Consider the following 19,021-nt stretch of genomic DNA (forward strand, 5'->3'; position numbering starts at 1 on the left):
CGTTTCAATAACGATGCGCTGAAATATGGCGTTCCCGACACTTTTATTAGTAAAGCCACATGGCGTAAGCACAGAAGCGCCTTCCTCTGTATAACCGCGCTGCACGTAGAATGTGACATTATTTAAAAGCACTAATGCACAGCGCACGCAGCCTTCACGTTGTTACACCCCAGAGATGGAGGACGCAGCAGATTATCGCCACAGATGTGAGGCCGTCTCTGATCTGCACGTTTGGAGCCGCCCCGCCGCAGGACGAGCAGCAGAAGGATAATTAGTCACCGTGCCCACTTGGCGTGATTGCTAACATCTCTACATCTCTAGTTTTATGTGGCGGGTCGCTGAAAGCAGAGGCGGCCTTAGAGTACGCAGGGCCTGGGGCGAGTGTCATAGTTGTATTGAGAGTATAGTTGCCCCAGTATAGGTAGCCAGCTACAGGTTTCTCTAGTATAGGTAGCCAGCTGTAGGTTTGCCCCAGTATAGGTAGCCAGCTATAGGTGCCGCCAGTATAGGTAGCCAGCTATAGGTGCCCCCAGTATAGGTAGCCAGCTATAGGTGCCCCAGTATAGGTAGCCAGGCATTGGTGCCGCCAGTATAGGTAGCCAGCTATAGGTACCCCCCGTATAGGTAGCAAGCTATAGGTGCCCCCAGTATAGGTAGCCAGGCATAGGTGCCGCCAGTATAGGTAGCCAGCTATAGGTGCCCCCAGTATAGGTAGCCAGGCATAGGTGCCGCCAGTATAGGTAGCCAGCTATAGGTGCCCCCCGTATAGGTAGCCAGGTATAGGTGCCCCCAGTATAGGTAGCCAGGCATAGGTGCCGCCAGTATAGGTAGCCAGCTATAGGTGCCCGCCGTATAGGTAGCCAGGTATAGGTGCCCCCAGTATAGGTAGCCAGCTATAGGTGCCCCCAGTATAGGTAGCCAGGCATAGGTGCCCCCAGTATAGGTAGCCAGGCATAGGTGCCCCCAGTATAGGTAGCCAGGTATAGGTGCCCCCCGTATAGGTAGCCAACTATAGGTGCCCCCCGTATAGGTAGCCAGCTATAGGTGCCCCCAGTATAGGTAGCAAGCTATAGGTGCCCCCAGTATAGGTAGCCAGCTATAGGTGCCCCCAGTATAGGTAGCCAGGCATAGGTGCCCCCAGTATAGGTAGCCAGGTATAGGTGCCCCCGTATAGTTAGCCAGCTATAGGTGCCCCCAGTATAGGTAGCCAGGCATAGGTGCCGCCAGTATAGGTAGCCAGCTATAGGTGCCCCCGTATAGGTAGCCAGGTATAGGTATCCCCAGTATAGGTAGCCGGGTATAGGTGCCCCCGTATAGGTAGCCGGGTATAGGTGCCCCCAGTATAGGTAGCCAGCTATAGGTGCCGCCAGTATAGGTAGCCAGGTACAGTTGCCCCCAGTATAGGTAGCCAGCTATAGTTGCCCCAGTGTAGGTAGCCAGGTATAGGTGTCCGCAGTATAGGTAGCCAGCTATAGGTGCCCCCAGTATAGGTAGCCAGCTATAGTTGCCCCCAGTATAGGTAGCCAGCTATAGGTGCCCCCCCCCCCCTTGTATAGGTAGCCAGCTATAGGTGCCTCCAGTATAGGTAGCCAGCTATAGGTACCCCCAAGTATAGGTAGCCAGCTATAGGTGCACCCAGTATAGGTAGCCAGCCATAGGTGCACCCAGTATAGTTAGCCAGGTATAGGTGCCCCCCAGTATAGGTAGCCAGCCATACGTGCCCCCCAGTATAGGTAGCCAGCCATAGGTGCCCCCCAGTATAGGTAGCCCGGTATAGGTGCCCCCAGTATAGGTAGCCAGCTATAGGTGCCCCCAGTATAGGTAGCCAGCTATAGGTGCCCTCTGTATAGGTAGCCAGCTATAGGTGCCCCCCAGTATAGGTAGCCAGCTATAGGTGCCCCCCAGTATAGGTAGCCAGCTATAGGTGCCCCCCAGTATAGGTAGCCAGCTATAGGTGCCCCCAGTATAGGTAACCTGGAAGGGGTAGCAGCAGGCACAAAGTGGCAGGAAGGGGGGACCGACTCACCCCCCCTTGCACACCCTCCTCCAGAAATTAGCGCAGTGGCAACGACCCACCTCTTCCTGGTTCCAGTCTCCAGTCTCCAATACCGCTCACTCTACTTCCACTTATCAGGAAGTAGAGTGAGCGGCATCGCAGATCTAGACCAGTGACACGCAGAGCTCCGGTGCCTGGAACAAGGAAGAGGTGAGTTGTTCCTCACCTGCTGCCACTGCATTCATTTCTGGAAGGGGGAGCACGGAAGAGGGGGTGGGGGGGAGTCTGACCCCCTCCCCATCACTGTGTGTCCGCTACTCCCCTTCCTGTGCTGCTACCCCCTTCTGCTCGCGGGGCTTGGGGCGATTTTCCTGCTCCCCCCATTGGCCACCATGCCCAGAGGACTGCCCCCATGCTGCGTCACCGCCGCCTCATTTCACCGCTTTCTTTGCTTAATGGATAAAGAAAGATCAATGATCCTTGCAGCAGTCAGAATGAGGATTTAATATCAGCCGCGGAGAGTGTCATTTTCTTGAAACTGGCGCTCGAGTCCCCCTCTACAGCTCCGCCGTGGCTGCATATTGTCACCGTGTCACTTTGAATTGATTGAAGCCAGCCATGCGTGCCTCTCTCGGGGGGAGGGTGGGGGTGCGATGTGCGTGACGCCACAAGGCTTAATAGCGCACTGACATCACCACGCTCGCACACAATCGTGCCTGTTAGACAAAAGTGTGATTGGCGATATCCGATGGTGCCCTGCATCACAGCAGTGAGTAACGGGACGCAGTCATAATATAAGTTTTATGGTTATTTCACTTACACATAACTCAGCGTGCCTTGCGCTCATATCAGTGACAGGCAGCTTGTTTACGGCTGATGTGTGAATGAGGAATATACGTCACGGAGGGCGACACCCAGCGGGCGCTGGTCTGATTCACTCGCGTTTTCAAGGCCTGTCTTTATTAACGTACTTTTGACATCAGTGAAACAAAAATCCAAAGTTTTCACACAAGACTAGAGATTTGAAGTGACACTAAAGCAAAAAAAAACTAACAACTCTTGATATAATGCATTGTATGTGTAGTACGGATCATTAATAGAACGTTAGCAGCAAAGAAAAGAGTCTCATTTTTATTTTCGGGTACATAACCTTGCATCATTCTCTAATATTTTCAGTTTACAAACCACACTCTGCATTTTAAAACTATGAAACACAACAGAGCTAATGACCATTTGAACTTCCCTGCAGTAAAGTCTTATCTGAAGTTGTCTTTCATGGTTTCTTTGATGTATAAGTGCTTCAGAAAACAGCACTGTAGCCGACCAAGTTTGGTGGGAGGGCTCAGAGAAGCTCTTTTGCATAGATAAGAACTGAAGTGAACTGAACTCTTCCTGTCCTGAAAACAATATGAGACTCTTTTCTTCGCTACTAATGTTCTGTTTCTTAGCTTTACGACACATACAATTCATTATCACATCAGTTTATTTTCACTTCAGATTCCCTTTAAAGTGGAGCTATTAGTAGTGGAGAGTGTCATTTATTTTGAGGACTGACAACTAACAGACAGGCAGTGCTCCAGTCTGTACTGAGCTCGGCTGCTCGTCTCATTCATCTTTCTTTACCCCACCGCTGCTCACCATGTTTGTCTTCAGGTACCCTTTAGGCCGGCTTCACAATGCAGATTAGCGGCAGTGGTGCGACCCGCTCACTGCACCACCAAAAACAGGATACCGCGTTCGGTGCTCAAACACCAAGTTTAAGGCCTCTTTTCCACGGACTGTTGAGCTGTGTGCTCAGCAAGCAGTTACCAGGCAGCAGTGAGCAGATACCAGGCAGCAACAAGCAGTTACCAGGCAGCAGCAAGCAGTTATCAGTCAGCAGCAAGCAGATACCAGGCAGCAACGAGCAGATACCAGGCAGCAGTGAGCAGATACCAGGCAGCAGTGAGCAGATACCAGGCAGCAACGAGCAGATACCAGGCAGCAACGAGCAGTTACCAGGCAGCAACGAGCAGTTACCAGGCAGCAGCGAGCAGTTACCAGGCAGCAGCGAGCAGTTACCAGGCAGCAGCGAGCAGTTACCAGGCAGCAGCGAGCAGTTACCAGGCAGCAGCGAGCAGTTACCAGGCAGCAGCGAGCAGTTACCAGGCAGCAGCGAGCAGTTACCAGGCAGCAGCGAGCAGTTACCAGGCAGCAGCGAGCAGTTACCAGGCAGCAGCGAGCAGTTACCAGGCAGCAGCGAGCAGTTACCAGGCAGCAGCGAGCAGTTACCAGGCAGCAGCGAGCAGTTACCAGGCAGCAGCGAGCAGTTACCAGGCAGCAGTGAGCAGTTGTGAGAGTTTGAGAGCCATTTCACTGCCTATTCACAGTCCATGGAAAAGAGGCCTTACCCTAGCAAGTCTGACATTGCAAATCTGGCCTAATTGGCTATTCATGAGGCAATGCTCATGCAAATACATGCACAAACCAATACCACAAAGCAGTCACCCTGCTACATGCTACATTAGCACTATCCGGCTTAGTGCACACCAGAGCGGTTCGGCAGCGTTTTGCGATCCACTTGCGGCTGCGGATACGCTTGGGTAATGTATTTCAATGGGCTGGTGCACACCAGAGCGGGAGGCGTTTTGCTGAAACGCATACTCCCGAGGTGAGGCATTTTTTGGATTTCGGATGCGTTTCTGCCTCAATGTTAAGTATAGGAAAAATGCAAACCGCTCTGAAAAACGGCAGTTCAGAGCGGTTTTGCCGGCGTTTTTGTTACAGAAGCTGTTCAGTAACAGCTTTACTGTAACAATATATGAAATGTACTATACTGAAATCCGCTGCAGCAATCCGCAAAATGCTAGCAAAACGCCATACAAAAATAAGAAAAAGCGTTTCAAAATCTGCTAGCATTTTGCGGATCTGCTAGCGGTTTTTGGTGTGCACCGGCCCAAAAAGCGTTTCAAAATCTGCTAGCATTTTGCGGATCTGCTAGCAGTTTTTGGTGTGCTCCAGGCCTCCAGGAGCGCCACGGGGAGGATTCCCAATGCCCCCTTTTTATACAACTGGGGGGACCGCAGGCTCTCTCACTGCCTGGAAACCACAGCGGCACCCCGGAGGGGGAGGCTGGGTGGCGTGGACGACCCCCCCCCCCCCCCCCCAAGTGTGGCCAGCGCCGGGGAGAGCCGTCTGCACCCACCTCCCAATATTAAAAACAGGCACTTACCTTAACGTCCATTGCGTTCTGCTACATGCGCATTAATTTGGGGGCACCACATGAGAAAGGAGAGAAGCATGGGTCACCCCGAGCTTTAGAGCTCAGAGCTGGCTCACATACAGCACACCAGAGGGGGGGGGGGGGGGGGGAGGCCAGGCGCACTCACTCCAGGGTTCACACCACCAGAGCAAGCCATCCACCACCTGCCTCCAAAGGATACAAACTGCACAAAATGCTTTCCATGAGAAAATTAATGCGCATGTAGCAGAACCCAATGGACGTTAAGGTAAGTGGCTGTTTTTAATATTAGGAGGTGGGTGCGGACGGCTCTCCCCAGCGCTGGCCACGCTTGTGGGGGGGGGCTGCGCCACCCAGCCTCCCACTCCGGAGTGCCGCTGTGGTTCCCAGGCAGCGAGAGAGCACTTTGCAGTATTGGTTTTTTGACCCTGCATAGTTTGGCATGCGAAAGCAAATGCATATTTGCATGAGCATTGCCTCATGAATAGCCAATTAGGCCGGATTTGCAAAGCCAGACTTGCTAGAGTTAAACTTGGTGTTTGAGCACGCATACATTTTCTCATGGAAAGCCTACTTCTTCTTGCTTCAAGGTTGAGGCACGTACTCTATTAGATAGATAGATGCGGCGTATGCTACGACGCGGGTTGGCTAGTTGGTATAATTAGACTACTAATAGGCTCTACGTAATTATGATAGTAAAATATTGGTCAATGTTACCAATATTTTACTATCGCCTAATCTGACCCCATTCTCACTTCTGTGACGAGGCCTAGCCCCAACCAACTCCCCCGCCCCCCCCCCCCTCCAACTGATGCCTAACTCTAACTGACCCCCCCACCTATGCCTAATCAACCCCTCCCCCCTACTTATGCCTAACTCTGACCCCCCCACCTATGCCTAATCAACCCCTCCCCCCTACTTATGCCTAACTTTAACTGACCCCCCCACCTATGCCTAATCAACCCCCCACCCCCTACTTATGCCTAACTCTAACTGACCCCCCCACCTATGCCTAATCAACCCCGCCCCCCAACTGATGCCTAACTCTAACTGACACCCCCCCCCCCCCCCACCTATGCCTAATCAACCCCTCCCCCCTACTCATGCCTAACCACACCCAGCCACAAATAGTGGGCACATAGACCGCAGTGGTACTTTGGACGCTGTCATAATCACCCATATTAACAGGTTCCAGGGGCACTTAACGTGGACTTTTGCACAGGACAGAAGGTAAACACAGAGAAATGCACCCTGTATGTATTTAGAGAATTTAGCCTGTCTAATTCCCATTCATCTGTGACTAATCACAAGTTGTAATTTTGATATCAGGCAGAGAGGTAATTGATAAACACAGGGTGTTAACAATATATCTGCTTCCATGAAAGCAGGAAGTAGACACTGCAGATTTATTGCAGGATTTGTATCGACTGCAAGAAAGAAATGTTTTTTTCTTTCAAGGTTATTATGCTGTTGCTTATCTTTTAGAGCTGAGATGATGTTCTGAGTTCAGGTCCGCTTTAATAAAACAGTGCGCTTTGCAGTACACTGTACAGCAGTGTTGCCAACTCATCCCTTTAATTACTGACACATCTAAGTTATACAGGTTCTGGGGCTATTTGCACATAATCAGTGACTTAACTGCATCTACCTAGCCACAAAACCTATATAATTCATATGTGTCAGTAACTAAAGGGATGAGTTGGCAACACTGCTGTACAGTCTTACTTCTTCCGAACAGGGTGGCAGTGTGGGGCCCGAGCAGACTTCAGGAACAGGAGCACAGAAGAGTAAGAAACTCTCCAACCTGTTCCAGAAAAAGGAAATAACTGTAAACAGGAAGTGGCTGTATCTGCTGCTCAGCCTGACATTACAGCCATGGCATCCATAAACAGGAAGCACCTGTATCTGCTGCTCAGCCTGACATTACAGCCGTGGCATCTATAAACAGGAAGCACCTGTATCTGCTGCTCAGCCTGACATTACAGCCGTGTCATCTATAAACAGGAAGTGGCAGTATCTGCTGCTCAGCCTGACATTACAGCCGTGGCATCTATAAACAGGAAGCACCTGTATCTGCTGCTCAGCCTGACATTACAGCCATGGCATCTATAAACAGGAAGCACCTGTATCTGCTGCTCAGCCTGACAATACAGCCATGGCATCCATAAACAGGAAGCACCTGTATCTGCTGCTCAGCCTGACATTATAGCCGTGGCATCTATAAACAGGAAGTGGCTGTATCTGCTGCTCAGCCTGACATTACAGCCGTGCCATCTATAAACAGGAAGCACCTGTATCTGCTGCTCAGCCTGACATTACAGCCGTGGCATCTATAAACAGGAAGTGGCTGTATCTGCTGCTCAGCCTGACATTACATCCGTGGCATCTATAAACAGGAAGTGGCTGTATCTGCTGCTCAGCCTGACATTACAGCCGTGGCATCCATAAACAGGAAGTGGCTGTATCTGCTGCTCAGCCTGACATTACAGCCGTGGCATCTATAAACAGGAAGCACCTGTATCTGCTGCTCAGCCTGACGTTACAGCCGTGGCATCTATAAACAGGAAGCGGCTGTATCTGCTGCTCAGCCTGACATTACAGCCGTGGCATCTATAAACAGGAAGTGGCTGTATCTGCTGCTCAGCCTGACATTACAGCCGTGGCATCTATAAACAGGAAGTGGCTGTATCTGCTGCTCAGCCTGACATTACAGCCGTGGCATCTATAAACAGGAAGTGGCTGTATCTGCTGCTCAGCCTGACATTACAGCCGTGGCATCTATAAACAGGAAGTGGCTGTATCTGCTGCTCAGCCTGACATTACAGCCGTGGCATCTATAAACAGGAAGTGGCTGTATCTGCTGCTCAGCCTGACATTACAGCTGTGGCATCTATAAACAGGAAGTGGCTGTATCTGCTGCTCAGCCTGACATTACAGCCGTGCCATCTATAAACAGGAAGCACCCGTATCTGCTGCTCAGCCTGACATTACAGCCGTGGTATCTATAAACAGGAAGCGGCTGTATCTGCTTCTCAGCCTGACATTACAGCTGTGGCATCTATAAACAGGAAGCGGCTGTATCTGCTGCTCAGCCTGACATTACAGCGGTGGCATCTATAAACAGGAAGTGGCTGTATCTGCTGCTCAGCCTGACGTTACAGCCGTGGCATCTATAAACAGGAAGCACCTGTATCTGCTGCTCAGCCTGACGTTACAGCCGTGGCATCTATAAACAGGAAGTGCCTGTATCTGCTGCTCAGCCTGACACTACAGCCGTGGCATCTATAAACAGGACGTGGCTGTATCTGCTGTTCAGCCTGACATTACAGCGGTGGCATCTATAAACAGGAAGTGGCTGTATCTGCTGCTCAGCCAGACATTACAGCCGTGGCATCCATAAACAGGAAGCACCTGTATCTGCTGCTCAGCCTGACATACAGCCGTGGCATCCATAAACAGGAAGTGGCTGTATCTGCTGCTCAGCCTGACATTACAGCGGTGGCATCTATAAACAGGAAGTGGCTGTATCTGCTGCTCAGCCAGACATTACAGCCGTGGCATCCATAAACAGGAAGCACCTGTATCTGCTGCTCAGCCTGACATACAGCCGTGGCATCCATAAACAGGAAGTGCCTGTATCTGCTGCTCAGCCTGACATTACAGCCGTGGCATCCATAAACAGGAAGTGGCTGTATCTGCTGCTCAGCCTGACATTACAGCAGTGGCAACTATAAACAGGAAGTGGCTGTATCTGCTGTTCAGCCTGACGTTACAGCCATGGCATCTATAAACAGGAAGTGGCTGTATCTGCTGCTCAGCCTGACATTACAGCCGTGGCATCTATAAACAGGAAGTAGCTGTATCTGCTGCTCAGCCGTGGCATCCATAAACAGGAAGTGGCTGTATCTGCTGCTCAGCCTGACGTTACAGCGGTGGCATCTATAAACAGGAAGTGGCTGTATCTGATACTTAGCATGACATTACAGCCGTGGCATCTATAAACAGGAAGTGGCTGTATCTGCTGCTCAGCCTGACATTACATCCGCGGCATCTATAAACAGGAAGCGGCTGTATCTGCTGCTCAGCCTGACATTACAGCAGTGGCATCTATAAACAGGAAGTGGCTGTATCTGCTGCTCAGCCTGACATTACAGCCGGGGCATTTATAAACAGGAAGTGGCTGTATCTGCTGCTCAGCCTGACGTTACAGCGGTGGCATCCATAAACAGGAAGTGGCTGTATCTGCTGCTCAGCTTGACATTTCAGCATCTGTGTATTTGGCATGAAGCCTCATTTGCAATGTATCAACAATGAGGACAAGGCACTCCACGGGCTTCAAACTTGCGTTTGTTTATTCAGAGCTTTGACACATACATGTTACGGGTCACCAGACCCTTCCTCAAGTGTACCACCCACAACACCAACTTCCCCTTTTAAAGGACCACCCACAGGAAGTCACACCCAAGTGAACTGTTACATCATCAAAAAATAATAATCTATATACAGTTTCATAATTCCTATACAGGGCACTACTATACCGTCTACCCTGTAATGATTACTGGAGGGGTCATCAAATTTCCTGCAGCAATTGTAAACACACCGAATTATTCTTTCCTAGAGAAAAAATCACAAAAAACATTTGTAACTTATATGCTCATTAAGGCCCCTCGGGCTCACACAATCCAATCTCCTTATCCACTCCACTTCTCTACGGAGCAGTACCCTTTCTCTGTCGCCCCCTCTGCGTAGAGGGGGGACAGAATCTAACACCATCCATCTTAACTGAGAAGCCGAATGTCCAGCCTGAACAAAATGTCGGCCTACAGGGACATTCTGCTTCTCAATCCCCTTCTCCAGATTTTTGCGGACATCAGCGATACTTCGCTTGTGCTCTTGGATGCGCACTTTCACGTTTCGGGTTGTTTCCCCCACGTATACCAATCCGCAAGGACATTTTAATGCATAAACCACAAATGTTGTGTCACAATTGTAACTGCCTGTGCTGTGCTATAATAAATCTTTTGTTTATTACAAAGATTTGTCGTCATTGAGGTAAGCTACCTCACATTTTTGGTCAATTTTAAACTGTTTTTAGATGCTTTTATCTACGATTAGGGCGCCTCTTTACACTTGGGTGTGACTTCCTGTGGGTGGTCCTTTAAAAGGGGAAGTTAGTGTTGTGGGTGGTACACTTGAGGAAGGGTCTGGTGATCCGTAACATGTACGTGTCAAAGCTCTGAATAAACAAACGCAAGTTTGAAGCCCGTGGAGTGCCTTGTCCTCATTGTTGGTGGAATTAATGTGGCAGGAGTGGTGAACCTGCTGGACGAGAGCACCGGCAAGCTACCCCACCCAGGATAGCAACACTGAAGGAGCACCTAGGTGAATATTGGAGTGATCATTTGCAATGTAGTTTGTAAGAGGTGTAGCCCTAATAGGTAAAGTCCTCTGTGTCTGCGAAGACCTTTTCCTTCCTTCCTGCAGAAGTGCAGTCAGACATCCCTCCAGCCGTAGTCAGAACACGCATGCAGGCCGTAGTACAATGCAGGACCTTTGCGTCTGATAATTGCCAGAGTGGATATGAGTGTATGGTGAAGGCTGATGGACGGCTGGGACCTTTCCTGACATTCTCACTGTCTGATACCGACTAGGCTACACTTGTTCTGCCAATAAAAACCGCCACGCGATCCTTCCATAGCTACAGCGTAATACACGACGCTGACATAATCACTGTCCGAACTACGCTTCCCATCATCTTAATCTGACATTCTCACCGCCTGATACTGACATGGCTACACTCGTTCTGCCTATAAGAACCAGCATGCAATCCTTCCATAGTTACAGTGTAATATTCGACGGTGACATAATCACTGTCCGAACTATGCTTCCCATCATCTTAATCTGACATTCTCACCGCCTGATACAAACATGGCTACGCTTCGTCTGCCGATAAGACACACAGAATGAAATGTCCATGGTCCTGACACTGTCACAGAATGAACTGTCCATGGTCCTGACACTGTCACAGAATGAACTGTCCATGGTCCTGACATACAGAATGAACTGTCCATGGTCCTGACACTGTCACAGAATGAACTATCCATGGTCCTGACATACAGAATGAACAGTCCATGGTCCTGACACTGTCACAGAATGAACTGCCCATGGTCCTGATACACAGAATGATCTGTCCATGGTCCTGATACACAGAATGATCTGTCCATGGTCCTGACACTGTCACAGAATGAAATGTCCATGGTCCTGATACACAGAATGAACTGCCCATGGTCCTGACACTGTCACAGAATGAACTGTCCATGGTCCTGACACTGTCACAGAATGAACTATCCATGGTCCTGACATACAGAATGAACAGCCCATGGTCCTGACACTTTCACAGAATGAACTGTGCATGGTCCTGACACTGTCACAGAATAAGCTGTCCATGGTCCTGACACTGTCACAGAATGAACTATCCATGGTCATGACATACAGAATGAACTGCCCATGGTCCTGACACTGTCACAGAATGAACTGCCCATGGTCCTGATACACAGAATGAACTGTCCATGGTCCTGACACTGTCACAGAATGAAATGTCCATGGTCCTGATACACAGAATGAACTGCCCATGGTCCTGACACTGTCACAGAATGAACTGCCCATGGTCCTGACATACAGAATGAACTGTGCATGGTCCTGACATACAGAATGAACAGTCCATGGTCCTGACATACAGAATGAACTGTCCATGGTCCTGACATACAGAATGAACTGTCCATGGTCCTGACATACAGAATGAACTGTCCATGGTCCTGACATACAGATTGAACTGTCCATGGTCCTGACACTGTCACAGAATGAACTGTGCATGGTCCTGACACTGTCACAGAATGAACTGTGCATGGTCCTGACACTGTCACAGAATGAACTATCCATGGTCCTGACATACAGAATGAACAGTCCATGGTCCTGACACTTTCACAGAATGAACTGTGCATGGTCCTGACACTGTCACAGAATGAACTGTCCATGGTCCTGACACTGTCACAGAATGAACTATCCATGGTCCTGACATACAGAATGAACAGTCCATGGTCCTGACACTGTCACAGAATGAGCTGTCTGTTGTCCTGACACTGTTAATCCATTTTGGAATAAGGCTGTAACATAAAATGTGGAAAACATCCGAGCGTCTGGGAGATTGTACAGTTAAAGAATACCCGAAGTGACATGTGACATGATGAGATAGACATGTGTATGAACAGTGTTTAGGACAAGAACCAGAGGCGCCAAAAAGAGTAAAAACAATAGTAGGTTAAAAACTTGGGGGGAGACGTGCTCACCACCCTTTCAACAGACCAAGAGCCAATGGAGACCACAATACTTGCGCCTCAGGCGCTGTAGCTTGTTCCGGACCCCCAATTGCTTGTACTCCTGTTTGATTGCCTGAGGAAGCGGGATAGTCCCGTGAAACGCGTAGCACCTGGGAGTACTAATAAATTGTTGTTTTTCGACCAAGTATTGTGGTCTCCATTGGCTCTTGGTCCGTTGAAAGGGTGGTGAGCACGTCTCCCCCCAAGTTTTTAACCTACTATTGTTTTTACTCTTTTTGGCGCCTCTGGTTCTTGTCCTAAACACAATGCAGTCCACCTGGGGTGGCAAGGATTTTTCCTAACTTCTTCTACAGAGAGCGACATCTTATACCTGAGTGGGGTCAGGTCCTAATTCTCCCCACCTGCATATGGAGTGGTTGCCTAGGGGCAACCCATGTTTGTGAGTATAAATCTGTTTTTATTAACTATATCCATAATTCCTAGATATACTACACCATTTGGGCTCTCGGTCTTTTTTGTCTTTTAAGTGCATGTGTATGTACAGTGCCTAGCACACAAATAACTAGGCTGTGTTCCTTTTTTTCTTTCTCTGCCTGAAAGAGTTAAAGATCAGGTATGTAAGTGGCTGACTCAGTCCTGACTCAGATAGGAAGTGACTACAGTGTGATCCTCACTGAGAGCAGGAAAGAGATAAAAGGGTCAATAGTTCATAGATTTTAGCTCTGGAATACTTCAATGAATGTGTCATTGAGCAGAGACAATAAAACAGTAAAAACTTGAAAAGTAGATTTAAACATAAAATAAAACTGTGGAATATCTTAAAAAAGTCATTTTAGGAGAAAGAAGATAGATACAATTGTTTATTTCATTAGTTTATTTTCACCTTGGGTGTCCTTTAATGGGCATCTTTATGGTTTTAATAATATGAATTGCTTGCCTCTCTTCTGGGACGGAGCTCGAGTGTAAAATGTGGTCTGTATTTCTGGCTGACAAAATTGCGGTTTAACATTCGAAGTGGCCAATGAGATGCCAAGAATTTCAAGTTGAAGCAAATGTTATGGTTTATGCAAATGTACGCAGCTTGGAATGGGATAGTTATGTGCGGTTCTCTCGCCAGGCGGTGAAGATGAAATGATGAATCGCTGTGAAAGAGCGCCACCCTCAGCCCGCTGAATGTATGTGAAGGCCATGGAAGGGGCTGCTTATCCCCCACTGCCTGTCACTGTAGAATGAATCATCAGGATATTAATCACTTATGCGATTTCTGTGCTATTGAAAAGTTGATCGATTGACTGGATTGGGGTAATCTGTCTACATTATGTACAATCATATTATGTAACGTTCCAAGAGAGTCAATCTGCGGCACATCGTCTACTTTATATATCACCTGTGATGAAACGTGCGTTATAATAGTCATTATTATACAGTCCTCCCTGACGTGCTGCTGGAGGTGACATAATACTGGATCCAATGTCTGGGTGTCACCCATCTGCCTGTGTAAAGCCCCACAGCGTTCAGAAACGTCTCCTCCCCCCATCCTGTGCAGAAATAGCTTGTCTGTCTGCGTATATAAAACAAAAATCAGCAAATATTCATGTTTTTACAGCAGGCCTCTACTTGTAGGTCAGCTTGTCTGTGCTACAGGCTGCAATCTGCATAGAGAGATTCATGGTGTGCTTTGCCCCTTGCGCCTATAGTCCAATATAAAGTCCAATTCCAGAAACTTTTTTCATTATTCATATAGACAATATATTCTGTACAGCTCTGCAGAAGATGCCCACTGTATATTTATACTAAATAATAATAATAATTACCATGCATAATGAATTTCAAACATTGTTTGCTCACGTGCTTATAACAAAAATGTGGACTGTGGACAGGCCCTGTTCACAGTGCTCAATTGTGTTGCAGAATGATTCTGCATGTCATCTCACTGCCCATATATTTCTATGGGCCTGTTCACATCGCTGCACTGTAACTGATCACTGCCCATATACTTCTATGGGCCTGTTCACATGGCTGTGCTGTAACTGATTACTGCCTGTACAATCCTATGGGCCTGTTCACATCTCTGCGCTGTAACTGATCACTGCCCGTACAATCCTATGGGCCTGTTCACATCTCTGCGCTGTAACTGATCACTGCCTGTACAATCCTATGGGCCTGTTCACATCTCTGCGCTTTAACTGATCACTGCCCATACAATCCTATGGGCCTGTTCACATCGCTGCACTGTAACTGATCACTGCCCATATACTTCTATGGGCCTGTTCACATGGCTGCGCTGTAACTGATCACTGCCCGTACAATCCTATGGGCCTGTTCACATCTCTGCGCTGTAACTGATCACTGCTTGTACAATCCTATGGGCCTGTTCACATCTCTGCGCTGTAACTGATCACTGCCCATACAATCCTATAGGCCTGTTCACATCGCTGCTCTGTAACTGATCACTGCCTGTACAATCCTATGGGCCTGTTCACATCTCTGCGCTGTAACTGATCAGTGCCCGTACAATCGTATGGGCCTGTTCACATCTCTGCGCTGTAACTGATAGCTGCCCATACAATCTTATGGGCCTGTTCACATCTCTGCGCTGTAACTGATCACTGCCCGTACAATCCTATGGGCCTGTTCACATCGATGCTCTGTAACTGATCAGTGCCCGTACAATCCTATGGGCCTGTTCACATCTCTGCGCTGTAACTGATCACTGCCCGTACAATCCTATGGGCCTGTTCACATCTCTGCGCTGTAACTGATCACTGCCCATACAATCCTATGGGCCTGTTCACATCTCTGCGCTGTAACTGATCACTGCCCATACAATCATATTGGCCTGTTCACATCGCTGCGCTGTAACTGATCACTGCCCATACAATCCTATGGGCCTGTTCACATCTCTGCGCTGTAACTGATCACTGCCCATACAATCCTATGGGCCTGTTCACATCGCTGCGCTGTAACTGATCACTGCCCATACAATCCTATGGGCCTGTTCACATCGCTGCGCTGTAACTGATCACTGCCCATACAATCCTATGGGCCTGTTCACATCGCTGCGCTGTAACTGATCACTGCCCATACAATCCTATGGGCCTGTTCACATCGCTGCGCTGTAACTGATCACTGCCCATACAATCCTATGGGCCTGTTCACATCGCTGCGCTGTAACTGATCACTGCCCATACAATCCTATGGGCCTGTTCACATCTCTGCGCTGAAACTGATCACATTATTTGAACCCGCTGCATGCAGGCTTTGCATTAACATCTATGTCCATTCTCCATTGCAGTTCATGTACATTTGAACGCATGTGTTATGCAATGCACCTCTGGGAATCCAGCCTTAAAGACAACTGAGAAGAACATGGAGGCTGCCATATTTATTTCCTTTTGAACAATGCCAGTTGCCTGGCAGCCCTGCTGATCTATTTGGCTGCAGTAGTACCTGAATCACACCAGAAAAAAGCATGCAGCTAGTCTTGTCAGATCTGACATTAATGTCAGAAACACCTGATCTGCTGCATACTTGTTCAGGGGTTATGGCTAATAGTATTAGAGGCAGAGGATCAGCGGGATAGCCAGGCAACTGGTATTGCTTAAAAGGAAATAAATATGGCAGCCTCCATATCCCCCTCACTAAACGTGTCCTTTAAATACGGTGACCATACGTCCCGCTTTACCCGGGACGCGTCCCGCCTTCGGGGGGCGCTGTCCCAGGCTGCATGAGGTCCCGGGAAACGTCCCGCTTTCAGCAGCGGGACGTCCCGGCCTCGGGACTCTGGCCACCGTACAATGAACTAGCCGCAGCGTCTACTAGCCGCAGCGTCTACTAGACGCTGCGCTAGTTCATTCCCCGCAGCCCCGCTCCAGCCTGCATTGTCCTCCTCCGGCAGGCACAGGCAGAGCAGGGCTACGGGAAGATGGTGTCCAGAGGCGGAGCCCTGTACTGGGGACTATTTGTCTCCAGTACAGGGCTCCGCCTCCGGACGCCATCTTGCCGTAGCCCTGCTCTGCCTGTGAGAGGCTGAGCGGGAGATTGAACATCGTCCAGGCCAGGGGGAGCTGCACCTGAGGCACCAGAGGCCGGCTGCGTGAGGGGACGTCTTCTGCCAGGTGAGTAAATGCCTTTTCTTGCAGGTGAAGTGTTTGGCCGCATTGCGTGTATTTTGTACTGACATGTTTGCCCGCAGTGCGTTTATCTTGTACTGACATGTTTGCCCGCAGTGCGTTTATCTTGTACTGACATGTTTGCCCGCAGTGCGTTTATCTTGTACTGACATGTTTGTCCGCAGTGCGTTTATCTTGTACTGACATGTTTGGCCGCATTGCGTGTATTTTGTACTAACATGTTTGCCCGCAGTGCGTTTATCTTGTACTGACATGTTTGCCCGCAGTGCGTTTATCTTGTACTGACATGTTTGCCCACAGTGCGTTTATCTTGTACTGACATGTTTGTCCGCAGTGCGTTTATCTTGTACTGACATGTTTGCCCGCAGTGCGTTTATCTTGTACTGACATGTTTGCCCGCAGTGCGTTTATCTTGTACTGACATGTTTGCCCGCAGTGCGTTTATCTTGTACTGACATGTTTGCCCGCAGTGCGTTTATCTTGTACTGACATGTTTGCCCGCAGTGCGTTTATCTTGTACTGACATGTTTGCCCGCAGTGCGTTTATCTTGTACTGACATGTTTGCCCGCAGTGCGTTTATTTTGTACTGACATGTTTGCCCGCAGTGCGTTTATTTTGTACTGACATGTTTGCCCGCAGTGCGTTTATCTTGTACTGACATGTTTGCCCGCAGTGCGTTTATTTTGTACTGACATGTTTGCCCGCAGTGCGTTTATTTTGTACTGACATGTTTGCCCGCAGTGCGTTTATCTTGTACTGACATGTTTGCCCGCAGTGCGTTTATCTTGTACTGACATGTTTGCCCGCAGTGCGTTTATCTTGTACTGACATGTTTGCCCGCAGTGCGTTTATTTTGTACTGACATGTTTGCCCGCAGTGCGTTTATTTTGTACTGACATGTTTGCCCACAGTGCATTTATTTTGTACTGACATGTTTGCCCGCAGTGCGTTTATTTTGTACTGACATGTTTGCCCCCATTGCGTTTATTTTATGCTGACATGTTTGCCCGCAATGCGATTATTTTGTGCTGAAATGTTGCCCATTGCGTTTATTTTGTGGTGTCTGGGGTAACTGTTGCTGCATTTATTATTTAATGGTCATAGTTGGCTGTGTTTGCTGCTTTGCGGTTATGGCATACTATTAAATAGCATCACACAGTTTCTGCACACCTATGATGTGAATCCACGTTTGACCACATCACGGCGTAAACACTGCTTTCTTATGCCTCGCTGTTGCATCATTCTGTTAGCTCCGCCCATAGAATGTCATGACCACGCCCATTTTTCACGCGCGCTGCAGACACGCCCATTTTTCGACCACCCCCCCCCCCCAATTCACCCCGTCCCAGGTTGAGCCTACAAAAATCTGGTCACTCTACCTTTAAAGGAACTCTGTGGGATAAAAAAAGGAGTAAGATGATGCTAGCTCACTGTGCAATAAGCATGCAGGTGATACAGGAAGCTGCAAAACTGAAACAGGAAATACACCGGTCTCCATCATTGTGCAGTCCTGTTAGAAAAAAATACTGATTTAAAGACTCCCGACAGCAACTGGAAAAGTGTTAAACTTTGAGAGATCCTAGTTCCGCCTTCACTTAGTAATGCAGTGATATCCCCTCTGAGAAATCGGCCCCATCTGACCATCTGCGAGATGATTGCAAACAGTGGTGCTCGTAATGGCCAAAAAACTTTGTTTTGCAAATTTCGAAACGTTTTCCGCATCGTAAAACTTTGCATTAAACTTCGTGTAGTATTTTACGAAGTTACGGGTACGATACTACGTGTGTAAACGAAATTGCGTAACGTAATTACGCATCACTTAACTAGCCACTGCGCATACTATATTTTAATGCGTACAATCATGCTTATGATGCGTATAAACATACGCATTAAACAGCGCTTGCGCGTCGCTAACATAACATGTCCGCATGCGGAAATTTGTAAGCGTGCATCAATGCAAAATGACTAATATTGTAATGAACCGTAATTTCGCGAAGTTACGAAGTCATACGAAATTACGATACATAATTACGGTCCACACGTAATTTATTACGCATCCTCCGTAAATTTCGAAGCACCACTGATTGCAAATCCAACCCACCTTCTCCTCAGATCCAGATGCATCACTAGTGAGGAGAAGGTGGGTTGAATTTGGAGATGAGGTTGGCACTGTAGCTGGGTCAGCTCTGGAGTGGATACCACCGCAATACTAGACCGGAACAGCTACCTTCTTATCCCCCACCATCTGTAGAGTAGATTACCACTTTGTGGTCCCTCTAGAGTCTGACACTCTTCATAAGTTCTGTATTTAACCTGTGCGCTTAGCTGTTTGCA

The 19,021-nt window shown here is 48.4% G+C and overlaps 1 protein-coding gene across 13 annotated transcripts in view; it reads left to right on the forward strand.

The window, feature by feature from the left end:
- SHANK2 (SH3 and multiple ankyrin repeat domains 2) overlaps window positions 1-19,021 on the forward strand; it is a 992,023-nt gene that overhangs the window by 853,904 nt on the left and 119,098 nt on the right. The gene's annotated exons all lie outside the window — the stretch shown is intronic.

This window comes from Hyperolius riggenbachi, chromosome 11 (assembly GCF_040937935.1).
Source record: "Hyperolius riggenbachi isolate aHypRig1 chromosome 11, aHypRig1.pri, whole genome shotgun sequence".
In the NCBI taxonomy this organism is placed as follows: Eukaryota; Metazoa; Chordata; class Amphibia; order Anura; family Hyperoliidae; genus Hyperolius; species Hyperolius riggenbachi.